This window comes from Harpegnathos saltator, unplaced genomic scaffold, assembly GCF_003227715.2.
Source record: "Harpegnathos saltator strain DR-91 unplaced genomic scaffold, Hsal_v8.6 scaffold255, whole genome shotgun sequence".
NCBI classification, from domain to species: Eukaryota; Metazoa; Arthropoda; class Insecta; order Hymenoptera; family Formicidae; genus Harpegnathos; species Harpegnathos saltator.
In genome coordinates, this window is record NW_020230045.1 from 681,134 (window position 1) to 694,223 (window position 13,090).

At 50.6% G+C, this 13,090-nt stretch overlaps 1 protein-coding gene across 7 annotated transcripts in view; it reads left to right on the forward strand.

The window, feature by feature from the left end:
* LOC105191890 (latrophilin Cirl) overlaps positions 1 to 13,090 on the forward strand; it is a 501,575-nt gene that overhangs the window by 144,871 nt on the left and 343,614 nt on the right. The gene's annotated exons all lie outside the window — the stretch shown is intronic.

Below are 13,090 nucleotides of genomic sequence, written 5' to 3' on the forward strand. Positions count from 1 at the left end.
AGAGAATCGCCATTCGCGGTGAGGAGAGAACAACGCGAGCGGTCAGAGAGCGGAACGTCTGGTATCGCGCTCGAGCGATCGAGAGGATCCGATTTGCGCGCTCAAGAAGCTTACTGTTGCGAGATAAAGAAAGAGAGAGAGAGAGGGGGGGGGAGGTGGGGAGAGCGAGGCTTTATCGGTATAGCAGATAGAAATTTATAAAACCTAGCCGACCCGCGCACGGTGAGATGTGTGCGTCGCGCGAGATCATCATACAAAACGGCGACGCCCTGATACGAATAATCCTTCGCGTCCCCTCGCGCACCTTTTTCACGGGACAAAGATCTGAGAGAGCCGTAGGACCCTCGCGGGACGAGGGTATATCGCGATGAATAACGCGATAAAAATAGAGGACGTCGGGGATCCTTTACCCCTTTCCCGTTTGTCGCTGCGGGATGACTTTTATGCAAACGATCGCCGGCGAACCGCGCGCGTCAGCATTCTCGGATATGCCTACGCGCTGCACTTTTTTCGCGCCGGACGGCCGTCGTGAAATTCCAACCCTTTACGACCCCTCTAGCCGAGACACGCTCCGCGTGTAATGCGGCCTGACACGGTGCGAAGGGAGAGGGTGCCCCTGCACATCCCTCCCGGAAAGAAGATCGCGGTGCCTTTTAATTTCTAACGATATCTCGCAAAGCGTGAGACACTGCGACGTACCCTCTCGGCCTCCCTCATCCCTCCTTCCTGTGCGATGGAATTATACCTGGGAACTGACGCAATTTACACGCGACATTAATCGATGTACTTACGCAACATCGATCCCGGACGCGTTGTTTACTTTTCAGCCGTCGAAATCGGGAAACGAGCCGAGAGTATTCGCGCGACAACTTTAATCGGTAATCGCGCAATTTTCCGAAGCGCACAATATAATCGTAAACTGCATCGCAACGCAACGTGATGCGATGATCGAAATTATCTCGCAATAAAATTAATGATAAACACACATCGGTGAAGCTAAAAGTACCATATTAATGAAACGACCTCCCGCTTACGAAGCTGACAATTGAGAGCGATCCGTCCGCTTCCGTCGTTCTAATAAATCCTATGCGACACGCTCCGCTTGAGAAGCGGAGAAATAACAATCGGTAGGCGCGACGCGCGCTCCTCTGTCGAGTGACTTATCGCGTCAGAGCCACCCTTTGCCGCTAAATAAAGGCTTCGCCTTCGCGCGTGCCGCGAGAGAAAACAGTCAGAGCAGAGAAAATGAAGGGGCGCGCGCGCCCGCGCGCGCGCGCAGAGAGCGGTATAGATCGAGATGCAGGCTGACACGGGGGCCTACACAAGCATAAAAACAATTTCATTAAGATCGCGCGGCCATAAAGCGCGAGATGAATCGGACGCCGGCGTGGCGTCGCTATCGGGGTGCAAACTGCGAAACTCGCGAAATCACTTGGTGGCATCTTTAACGGCTGGATCAAGGAGAGGGTGACTCGGGGAGACGGATAAAGAGAGAGAGAAAGAGAGAGAGAGAGAGAGAGAGAGAGAGAGAGAGAGAGAGAGAGAGAGGGTGCCGAGTTGTGCAGAGATCGACGTCTCCCCGCGCGTTCCGCGTCCCTCGGGGGCTATTATTGATATAATCACCCCAGTCGTGCGTGTCACCCTCGTGCGGCGACGGAGTCATCCACCTTAGGCCCTATTATTGTTACTACGTCATGCTACACGGACTCCACTCGGCACGCCTGCAGATTAGAAAAAAAAATGTATCTCTCGGCGAGTCCTTCGTCGCGCATCCAGGAACGAGCGGAGTGCAGCTGGTTCGACTAACGGAGCGGTCTCCGTACGGACTCGCGCGCAGGAAGTCCCGTAAGGGAGAGAGAAGGAGAGAGAGAGAAAGAGAGAGGAAGAGGGAGAGAGAGAGAGAGAGAGAGAGAGAGAGAGAGAGAGAGAGAGAGAGAGAGAGAGGTGCGTTTATTGCGAGAGACGACCGGGATTTCCACCGGGAGGGGGGCAGCTCAGTCCTTCGGGGTTTCATTCCAGATATAATCGGTTCGTCCGTGCGTGTCAGCTCCCGATATTACACTGATCCGTCTTGATCTCTTCTTGGTGATGGCCGCGCGATTGTGTATGAGGAATTTAGCCGAGCGCGCGGCGCGGCGCGGCCGATATTCCTCTCGAAATAAATTGCACGGCCGGTGTGACGCGGCCTGGCGAATTGAAATGTCCCGTCCCGGCTCTGTCTCGCCGTTAATTACCGATCGAAGTAATTTCGCTCGTTACACACCTCGCACACATCGCCGTGACTCAGCGCGATGCGATCGGCGGCGCCGGTGGGGGGCGCAAGGGTGGCGGTTGTGTACTGAATAATTGGTAATCACGATGACCCGTTTTCGGTGACTCAACGCGAGAAGTCGCGCTCGCGGAGATCCTTTTACCGCTGCGTCGTATATCCGCCCGTTTTCCGCCCGACGCCATTGAATCTCGGAATGCGCGCCGTGTTGCACCGCTCGCTTCCGCGCGGCGCTGTAAAATTATTCAGCGGCGCACGCGTCAGATGTTCTCAAGGAAACGTCGTAAAAGGAAACGTACGGAAAGAAGCGAACGTGCCTGTTTTCGTTTCCCGCGGCGTTAACGTTACTTTGATGGACCACGCTCGCGGGTTACTGGAACGCCGTTCTCGCCCGTTATCTTCCTCAGCGCGACAGAAACGTTTTATACGAAGCCCGAGTCGGTGCTTTGATCTGCGCATGTGAAAGATACGCGAGATTCTCAAGCGCGTCTTCCGCGCGCGACAGTCAATTGGCGAGCCGCGCCGGAGAAACGCTATTTCCTTCCCTCCTGTTCCGTCGTATCGCAGTGAATGAACTGACAACAATTAATTCGCTTGTCTCTACAAATTATTATCCCCGGATAATTGAGTGGTCTAGACTTGATTCAATTGTCTCGCGATCCCTAATCGCGCGAAAAATTACCGCATCGCGCAGCCGCGGCTCTCACTGCAACTTCCATTGTTACTCCCATAATAAGAACAATAAGACAACAAGCGAAAAGACGTTTCGCGCGTTTACGGTCGTGTTCCGCTCCATTAACCGGCGGTCGCGCCGGTGGCGGAACACGTGTTTCCCAGCGCGAAAAGAGAACGCTCTCCTCGTATCTCTCGGTTCTCAGCATTATATGACGCCTGAAATCCTCGCGAGGGCGAGACGCGATACGTCCTAAATCAAGACGCGGGTTAATAAAGCTTTCGCGTATCCCGTTCACGCGCGGGTAATTCTTCGCGAGCGGGAGTATTCCCGCGCAATAAAGCACATTTACGATGCCCCGAACGCACGCGCTTTTCCGTTCGCTGGCTGGCTGGCTGGCTGGCTGCGTTAGGTCGGAGTTTTTCCGTCATGGCGTCACCGATGAATCCCACCGACTAGTAAGTAGATAGGAATTTTGTCTAGACAAGAAGAAAAAGCAATTATCTCTCGGACCGGTATACAGCTCGTCGCGTGATGCTCGTAGCCAGATTTCAACATTGCCTCAACAGTTGCGATGATTCGACAGCTGTCGCCGTTACCGTTACCGTAATTGTCAATTCAAAACATGAGAGATTAATAACAACAAGAGTAATAACAAAATACATCGGGCGCTTAGCTTGCAGCAGTGGATAAGTAAGTGGATAAATATATAGATAAATATATAATCGTACGGCCGGAAAAGTCACACTGACTCAGCTCTCGACTCAATTGTGCTCGTTCAAGGCTCCGGACAGATAGATCGGTGTTCTAATCGAACCGCGTTCATCGCTTTCGGAAGCCGCGGGATTGTTCCGGGAGGCTCGTCATCCGTCAAATCGTCGACTTCTCGCGGATGAGCGCACTTTCGTGTAACGATGCCATTACTTTGCGCGTCGTAAGACGCGCGTAAATGACACCGAATGGGCTCGCACCGTGCCTCCTCTCCTCTTTTTTCCTCTCCTCTCCCCTCCTCTCCCCTCCCCTCCCCTCCCCTCTACACTTCGCCCCTCACAGGCCTCGTCCGAATGGCCTGCTACGGCCCGGCGGTCGTCACTGTCGGATCGGAAGTGGCTTCTAAATCTCGACCGTGGGCTGTCTCGCCGAATGGATCGTTACTCGCGCGTAATTGTCGTACATACGCGCGTTTAGTGAATGCCGCCACCAACATGCGCTTCCTCTCTCTCTCTCTCCCTCTCTCTCTCTCTCTCTCTCTCTCCCCCTCTGCCTCTGCCACTCTGATTGCGCGTAACCGCGGTTCTTAATGGCACGACGGCGGGGATAAAAAAATAAGATTTATTCCGCTTCTATAAGTTTCTCTTCGAGTTGGAGGGGGGGAGAGAGAGTCTTGTTAGCATATTAGAAGCACGCGACGTGACTTGAAAAGATTATTTACTTATATGTATAATTGAATAGTTTCCCTATCGAAATCGAAGGCAGACGAGAAAACGTATTTAAAAAATGCACGTGTTATTGTTTTATGCGTTACAATCCGATATTCAAAATTAACTCTCACTTCTAAACTCAGTTACAGAAAAATAAAAATCAATATTCAATGGACTCACCGAATCACAATTTTATCACGGTTCATTATCGCAGTGATATGAAAAAGAAACAAAGTAACATCAGAGCTTCATGCATTTGCCACTGTTTCGTGCGGCCCTCGATGGCGAAATTTGCCGGTGATAATGGAAACGACCGGAAAACGATATGGCCGCGCGATATAAATGCGATATCGGTCATCGAGTGACGCGCGTATCCGTTTCTAGCGCACTTTCGTCCGGTATTAACGTGGCTTTAACAGGCCACCCTCGTCGTTACGGGAAGGACACGCCATTCTCGCGTTACCGTCCCCCACGACGCAAAAAGAACACGGAAGGGAGACGGGGAGAAGAGGCAAAAAGGACGACGAGGTGAGGAGGAAGAGAGCGAGAGAGAGAGAGAGAGAGAGAGAGAGAGAGAGAGAGAGAGAGAGAGAGAGAGAGAGAGAGAGAGAATATAGAAAGTGCAGGGTGGGGCCGGTGCGTTGTGTGTTCCGGTCAGTACCGTCTCTCCTCCGTCGTAGCCTCGGCGTGCCCCTTCGTAATTTATGTTTGCTTTATGGCCAGGAGAATAAGGAAGCGTCTTATTAAAGACAAGCCGCATTGCTGCTCACGAACCGCTGGCTGGCTGGCTCGCTCGCTCGTTCACAGACGGACACGGCCGCCGCGCGAAATATTGTCTCTCCCATTTCGACGTGCCGCGCGCGGACATCTGGTAATAATGGATTTAAGTGCGGTGCCTGACGCGTGCTGCGAATGTTTCTAAATCCACGCCTCCGGCTGAGAATGAAATTCTGCTGTCCACTTTTATCGGTGATTACTGCACCACCCGCTTCGACCCTCCCTCGTTGCCGCCTCGAATCCGCCTTCATCGTCACACCTAAAAAAAAGATCGGTTGAATCAACGATGAACGGGCGGTTCTTTGAGTCGAAAGGCAGCGATTCTGCTTTCTCTCTCTCTCTCTTTCTCTCTCTCTCTCTCTCGCTTTGAGCGCCTCGTTCGTTGATTGTTGCGTTAATTCCACCCCTTCGATTCCTTCTCCCGAGCCGAGAGTAGCCGCGCTCCCGACAGATTCGACTCAACGGCGGGGACTTGCCGCGTTTCCGACGCTTCTGCGCGCCGATCACGAGCCGATGCACTTCCACGTTATTAGGTCGCAGGGGTGATAGTGGGATACAAAAGTAGGTATAACGCGCCGGGTGCACGGTGTCTCGGGCACGGTCAGAAACTAGCGAGTATAAATCCGCTTATCCCAGGCAGCGCCGACGTCCGGCGACAAACAAAGCTACGGGGCTCTCCTCCCGTGGGACTTTACATGCCGACGTGCCGACGAGAGAATTCTCAGGTAGATTTCAGGTAATCCCGGTGCCGTCGCGGGCGCATGGCTTTCGGAAACCTCGATGCAGAGGCCTCCGTATAGGCGCGGAATAGGCTTCCCTCGGGGTAACGTCGGAGTGTACGAAGAGAAAGACTCTCTCGTTCTTTCTCGCTCCCTCTACCTTTTTCTCCCCCTCCCCATCTCTCTCTCTTTCTCTCTTTCTCTCTCTCTCTCTCTCTCTCTCTCTCTCTCTCTCTCTCTCTCTCTCTCTCTCTCTCTCTCTCTCTCTCTCTCTACCTCTCTCCCTCTCTCGGAGGATTCTGAAGCCGAAGGAAGCTGCCGAGGATGCGGCGTTATTCGGTGAAAGAACGCGTTCGCTAGTAGAATTTTCGGGCACCTCGGCACCTGCGCGAAAATACGTCGAGTATGCGAGTTTGCGAAGAATTCGTTAAAGGGACTGGAGGATCAGATTGCTGAAAAATCGTGCTTGTTTTTGATAATATTTGTGACGAACTGAATAAATGTGCAAGAATGAAAATTTTAGGTATAGTTATACAACATAGTTATATAATATAATTATGAAGAGTAGAAAATTTTTGTTTATTAACAATTACTCGTACAAATATACGATATATACAGCTGAAATATACTCTCCTTTTTTTTTCAAGTTATCGTTTTTGCAGTAATATCTCAGCTCTCGGTGGTCCAATCAGAGCGAATTTTAGCTAGAAATCTTGAGGAGGCTTATCATTATCCGGTGAACCACTATAAAAAAAATCGAACAAAATTAACAAAATGGCAGCTATTATTAGGAAAAAATTCAAATTTTTCAGTTCCTTCACAATAAAAAAATTAATATCTCGAAATGAAGTATTTTGACGGAGGTTGTCCATGGTTCACCTGAGAGCCACATGAACAAATATTATCGCTTTAAAATTTCAAATCGATACGAAGCTTAGTTTCGGAGAAATCACTGCGAAAAGTTGAACAATAAAATTTCGAGAAAAACGCGTTTAAAATGTAAGTGGACGTATATTTATATGAGTATTTGTTTAAAAACAAAATTTTTCTACTCTTCATAATTCATGTTATATAAATATATGTAAAATTTTCATTCTTGCACATTTATTCAGTTTGTCACAAAATCATTATCAAAAACAAGCACGATTTTTCGGTAATCTGACCCTCCAGTCCCCTTGACGGCGGAAACGCGCGCGTGTTTCGCCAAGCGATTCCGTTTGCGTATTCCACACACGGAGAAGAGAAGATTGTTTAAATTAACGTGACGATGAGCGAGCTAAACGCGTTTTGGTCGGAGAGGAGGCGGAACTGCTGGTTCTTGAAATCGGATTCGGAGGAGTCAGAAAATCCGTTTTCTTCAAGCGGAAAATGTGGGTCGTTTATAGTCACGTTAATCCAACCGGACCTTTTTTCCCTTTAACGCCGGATTTGCATTATCCGCGAAGCCTCCGTGAAATTTTTTATTTTGATAGAAACTACTAACATGTGTCGGCGACGGGAATTCCTGTCTGAGAGTAAGCCGAAATTTTGCATCGTAATGCAACGCCTCTCGGTGACGTTGAAGTAATTACATCAAGTACGGGACGGTTTTAGCGGCGGTGTCGCTTTGCGCAGATAACGCTACACTTAATCGTATTGCACGAAGGTGTCCGTGGAAACGCGCGCAGAGAATCGTCGCGGACGACGCGTAGGAATGCCGGGCGTTTGGCGTTGAAGCGTTCGCGTTATCGAAATACTCACGGCTGAGAATGGACGCCAATCGTTTGTCCGAGCCGTCACGTCGTTCTCGCGTTACCGCGGAATTTCAGCGACAATTTTTTCAGCCGCGAGGATTGACGCGGAGGAAAAGCCTGTCTCGTCGACAACGTCCTCGTCGTCGTCGTCGCGCGCTGCGGCGCATTTTGCATAAACGTCACGAAAGTTATTTCTGCGAGCGGCCGAGTGGAAGGCCGGCGGGGGCCCATTAGACGTCCTATCGCGGGAGGCCGAGCGGGCCCGGCTCTCACTTTTATGGCGAATCGCTTTTAGCAAGTATCTAAATGACGATTTCTCGGCTAAGCGACTCGCTCGGTCCGCTCCATCTCGCCGTCGCTCGATCGTTTGGACTTTTTTAATGCTTTCCATTACGGATAAGCCGGCCTCGGAGATGTAGACACTAGCGGAATATACGAGCGAGTCGTGTCGTTCCCGCTTTTAGTCCTCGAAAGCCGATCTTACCGCGTCGACAGCCGAACAAATCGCGGAATTAATTCCGCCGGCGCGATGCGCGATGCGAGGCGACGCGACAACGGACGGATATCCGGCGACGTTGAAATCTCGAATACTGCGCGGTGTGTACGCGTTATGCGTCGTCCTCGTCGTTATCTCCGCGAGTTTGATATTTACTTTTAGCGCCAGCGTCGGCTAATATTCTGAACAGTTATTTCTGTTTGCTGCTGTCGCGCTTTTACCTTCGGTTTCCCGAAATTCGCGGGATTAATCTCTCGTAAAACCGCGCGGCCAAGTTTTCATTTTCGTTTGCAAGAAACGAAGTCGAGGCTGGAATTCAACGGACGCTGATACGCCCGGCTGTTTGAGGGTCATGGAATGAAACTATTAGGTATCGTCAGACGTGACGCGACATTCATCTTCCTTTCTTACGCATTATCGCTCATTTGATTCGTCTTATCGCGAGTATTCGTACTTTTTTGCGTCGACGCGCCCTTAGAAAATCACAGGCCGAGTACCGAAGATCGGAGTCATCGTTAAATAATCGACGCTCGATTTCTCGCCGATAAACACGCGTTATCGCTTCCAACTTGCACAAACTTTCTGTTTACCAAAATGCGCGGCAAAAATTCGCCAGCAAAAACTGCGCAAATTCCATCAGCATCTTCAACGACCGACGTGATGCAGATGGAACTAAACCGATCCGGGAAATGCAGACGCGAGAGTCGCCGGCCAGCTGTGGGTCGCGTCGAGTGTATCCCAACTATTCGCAATCAAAATCCGCAAACCGCTCGGCGAACAATGTTTGCCGGATGGACGATGTTTGCTGGAGCGGCGGCGGCGGCGGCGGCGGCGGCGGCGGCGGTACTACTAGGCCGTGCTCGCGAGCCGCGTTCTTGATCGGGCCCGCGCGTCGATCGTCGGCGAGGGTATTAAAGGGACGTTAATCGTCGCGGCCGGCGAACAATGGCGACATCGAAATTACAGGTATACGTCCGGCGCGCGCGCGCGGCAACGGCGGCTTGGCTCGGCTCCGTTCGACGCGACCCTGATGCGTCCATGTGCACACCGATGCACCACCGATACTTCATACGTGCGCGCACACGTGTGTTCACGGCGAGATGGAGGGAGGGAGAGAGGGGGAGGTAGCGTACGGCGCGTTTCGCGCGTTGCTACGTGCATGCGTGCATGCGTGCGTGCGAGCGTGCACTCGACCCTCCGGAATGTCGATCGGCGAATGCACGCGCGCGTGCACGCTCCGGGGTGCGATTCCCGCGATGCGAAACGTGTCCTCGCGCGCGCGCGCGCGCGCGCGCGCGACGTCAGGAAAAACGGCCAGCTCATTCCTCTGTTTCTTTCTTCTTTTCTTTCGCTTTCGCGCCACCCCGCTTGCCCGGGACCACATTACGCGCGCACAGACGCAAAGGGACTCTTAATTGAATTTTTTTTTTGGGCCCCGCGCGAGAGCGTGTCGAGCTACGCGTGCTCCGCCGCCGACACTCTCACATTTGTCGTACCTTCGTTTATGTAACATCTTCGGACGACGGCGGCCGGGGAGAAGGTGAGGTGCAGGTTACCGTTATTATCCGAACGGGAAGAGTGTTTCTCGCGTAAGAAGATGATGATTGGTTCGCGTCGCCAAAATTCTCCGGGACGAAGTGTACGAATGAAATCAATAAAAAATTCAGGCTCTTCTGACGTATCGATCGTGTGTGACGCGACAAATGAATTAATTTTGTGGCCTTTCAAGTACAAATCTTGCTGAATCTTGTTCACTATCATCGCGGCGCAGTCGACTGGTGAGAGTCGAAAAGGACGCAGCGCGCAGTGTCTTCTTGGTGGATCCCCATATGCACACGTCCGTCCGCGCCGGTCCGTCTGAATTCACAGCACTATTGTATCACGTAATAGTGCGTTAAATGATGTAGGGAGTTTAATGGCCGCTCGTGTCTCCGTGATTAATTATTCCTAAAAGCAGAAACTATTTCTACCGTGCGAGCGAGCGCGCGCGCGTACGTAACATGTACGTTGTAGCGAAGCTCGGGCTATGTACAAACGCGTATTAATCTTTATTAACATACTACCGCGCGCGCATTCCGTACATTGCGCAGCGGATAATTTAGTTATTCCGCAATAGTGCTTTTCATACTTTGCACGAGCGCCGAATTATACCGTCGAGCGATAACGTCGGCGCACAAAGCCGGATATTCCGCTGCTCCGCGTAATTTCATATCGCGCACCGTGTGTGTGACGTTACAGCGAGCTATCGAGCAGTGTCGCGTTCACGCGATCGTCTTATACCCGTATTCATAGTCAGGCCTTATGTTTGAGGCCTCCTTATAACCATCTTTAGATGCTGCACGGATTATTTTATTGGATTATTATACAGACCATCTGAAGATAAACTTAAGGAAGCCTTAAGTATAAGGCCTGACTACGAATACGGGTGTTAGGCTCGCGTTCTAGGCCGGGTTATTTATCGCCTGACACGCGCTCGATTTCGTCGAGACGACTCGCGCGTCCTGTGCATTCGAACAATATCCGGTAACGTTTGATCGTCACTTTTCATCGAATAAACGCAACAAACAATTTCGTACAAAGTCGTCTCTCGTATTTTATTACTTTGTTACTTACTTTAACTCTGCTTAAACCGCGCTGTGGATACACGAGCTTTGAAGCCGCGTCTTCTCGATGCATTCACCGATGCAAATGCACGGCCGTTTTATGATGATAATCGCTCGTCGAGCACGCGGAATGCATGTCGTCTCGCTGGTGAATCTTAAACACGGGCAGGCTGGGTATCCGATCGCGATTCGATCCGCGCGGATTGTTGCAACCGACTATCGCGCGCGTTTAGCGTTAAACGCGCGCTGATAATGCACGGACTCTTCCCCTCCTCCCCCCCCCCCCTCTCTCTCTCTCTCTCTCTCTCTCTCTCCGGGCGCGCATCTCGTATTCGAAACAAGATTAACATGTCGTCCAATTCGCCGATGATTCACGGTCGTTCCGTCTGTTCCGCGGACAAGGGATGCGCCCCTCGTCCCTCCCTGTCACCCCACCGGTTATTACGCAGCTTTTAATAATAGAGACGCTCGCGTATGCACGCCTCTCGCACATAAATCTCGCGCGCTCGCTCGAGTTCACGAGTCGACGATTAATGCCCTTCGATGGAAATCGCGTCGTTCCCTCCCCATCTCTCGCTTTGTCCTTATCTTCGACTTAAAATTCGGCAAGAGGCCGCTCGGTGCCAAACGATCGAGGGCACGTCTCTCGCGTATATCGGCCTTCGATTGATTTTCTTCGGGAATAAGAGGAGCGAGGAGATTGTTGCGTGCCGTCGCGGAGACCCCTTTGCGTATGTAAATTTCAGACAAACTGCGGCCCGCGTCCGAAGACGGCGGCGGCGGCGGCGGCGGCTCTATAAACGACGCGCAGCAGCACAGTCGTTGAGCTAATTTTGTATATCTCTATGTCTCGCGCGCACTTGGACTGCAAGTGATAGCAGGGCGCGCTAACACGCGCGCTTTCCTCCTTTTCTTTCTCGCATTTCCCATGCCCAACACTTTTCGCCACGTACGCCGTGCAAACGTGCCGACGGCTAATTAGATTAGAAAACGGGACCCGCCGCGAGGAATCGTGTCGCGGCGAAATTCAATGTTTTGCATATCCGACGCGACGCACGTACCGCGCGCCGCGAATATTGCGCGACGAGGCCGTCGTTGTTACGCGCGCTCGTGGAAAAGGTTTCCATGATACCGAATGTAATCACGTGCCGCACACTCCCTCTCGATGCGTTAATGTATTTTAAGTAGTCGGCCGACTCTTAACCGGCGAGATTAAATTACTCGACGAAAGGGAATCGCGCCGTGTGAGACTCTCTTGGAAAAATCTTTCATCGGACGCGGCCTATATTGATTACCTCATCTCCTTTTTCTTCTTCTTTTTCTTTTTTATTCGTATATTCTCAAATCGCGGTCGCTACTCGAAATTCGCCCGCGTTTGATTATTCCCGGTTTCGATAACTTTATTATAATTGCTCGTCACACACGTACGTGCGCTTGAATTAATAGGGAAAGCGGTTCGCGTTGCGTGATGACGGAACACTTTCGGCATATGAACATCTGAGCCACTGTGTGTACACACGGAGTGACGCTGCTCGGCATATATTTGCACCGCTTCAATACATAACCGCTCTTGTACCGGCAGTGCGCGGTAGTCGTGTTTATATCGTAAACATTCGCCGCGACCCACGTCGTATTAATAATATTCGGATCGCTGCTCGGAGTCGAGCGCCGATCGGGGCCGCTCCTCCTCGGCGTAACCCTTTCACGCCAGTCGAGCTTGTAATCCGACGCGCGTGTGTGTCGGAGTTATTGCATCCACCACCGTGGGGTTTAGACGACGAAATCAGTCACGCAGAACGGGACGCGCCCTGCGCAAAATTATCCGTGCAATCGCGATTATCGGCTCGAAAGAAGCGGAGTGACGCGACGTGATTGAAAGTTATGCGGACTTCATCACGAGGCGATGCCCGGCGGTAAAATTGATATCGGACAGAAAGAAGCCCGCCGGTCGTTCAAGATTCAACAATCGAGGTATCTCGAAAAATCTTCAAGTATAGAAGGTATAAAAGTGATACGAATATTTTACGATTCAAAATTAAAAGAAAGAATTAAAAGAAATTAAAATTAAAATTCTCACTCCAAACGTCCTTAAACTCGTGTATATATATATATATATTTTTTTTTATTCAATGCTATAATCAATATAATTTCCAAATTTTATTTTTATTATTTTTTTTTATTTGGAAATCTTTAATTCGGAATTCACTTGAAAAAATCGGCTTAAAATTACGAAAAATATTTCGAGAAATATATTTTCTTTCCTATTTAATGCAGAAAATATGCAGATCTCTGAGAAATTTCAATATTTAAATGTGGAACGCGCGATAGATCGAATCTCCTTTTTTTTTTTCTTTTTTTTACGTATCGCACAGCAATTTTATGCTCGGTCTTAGAAGGCG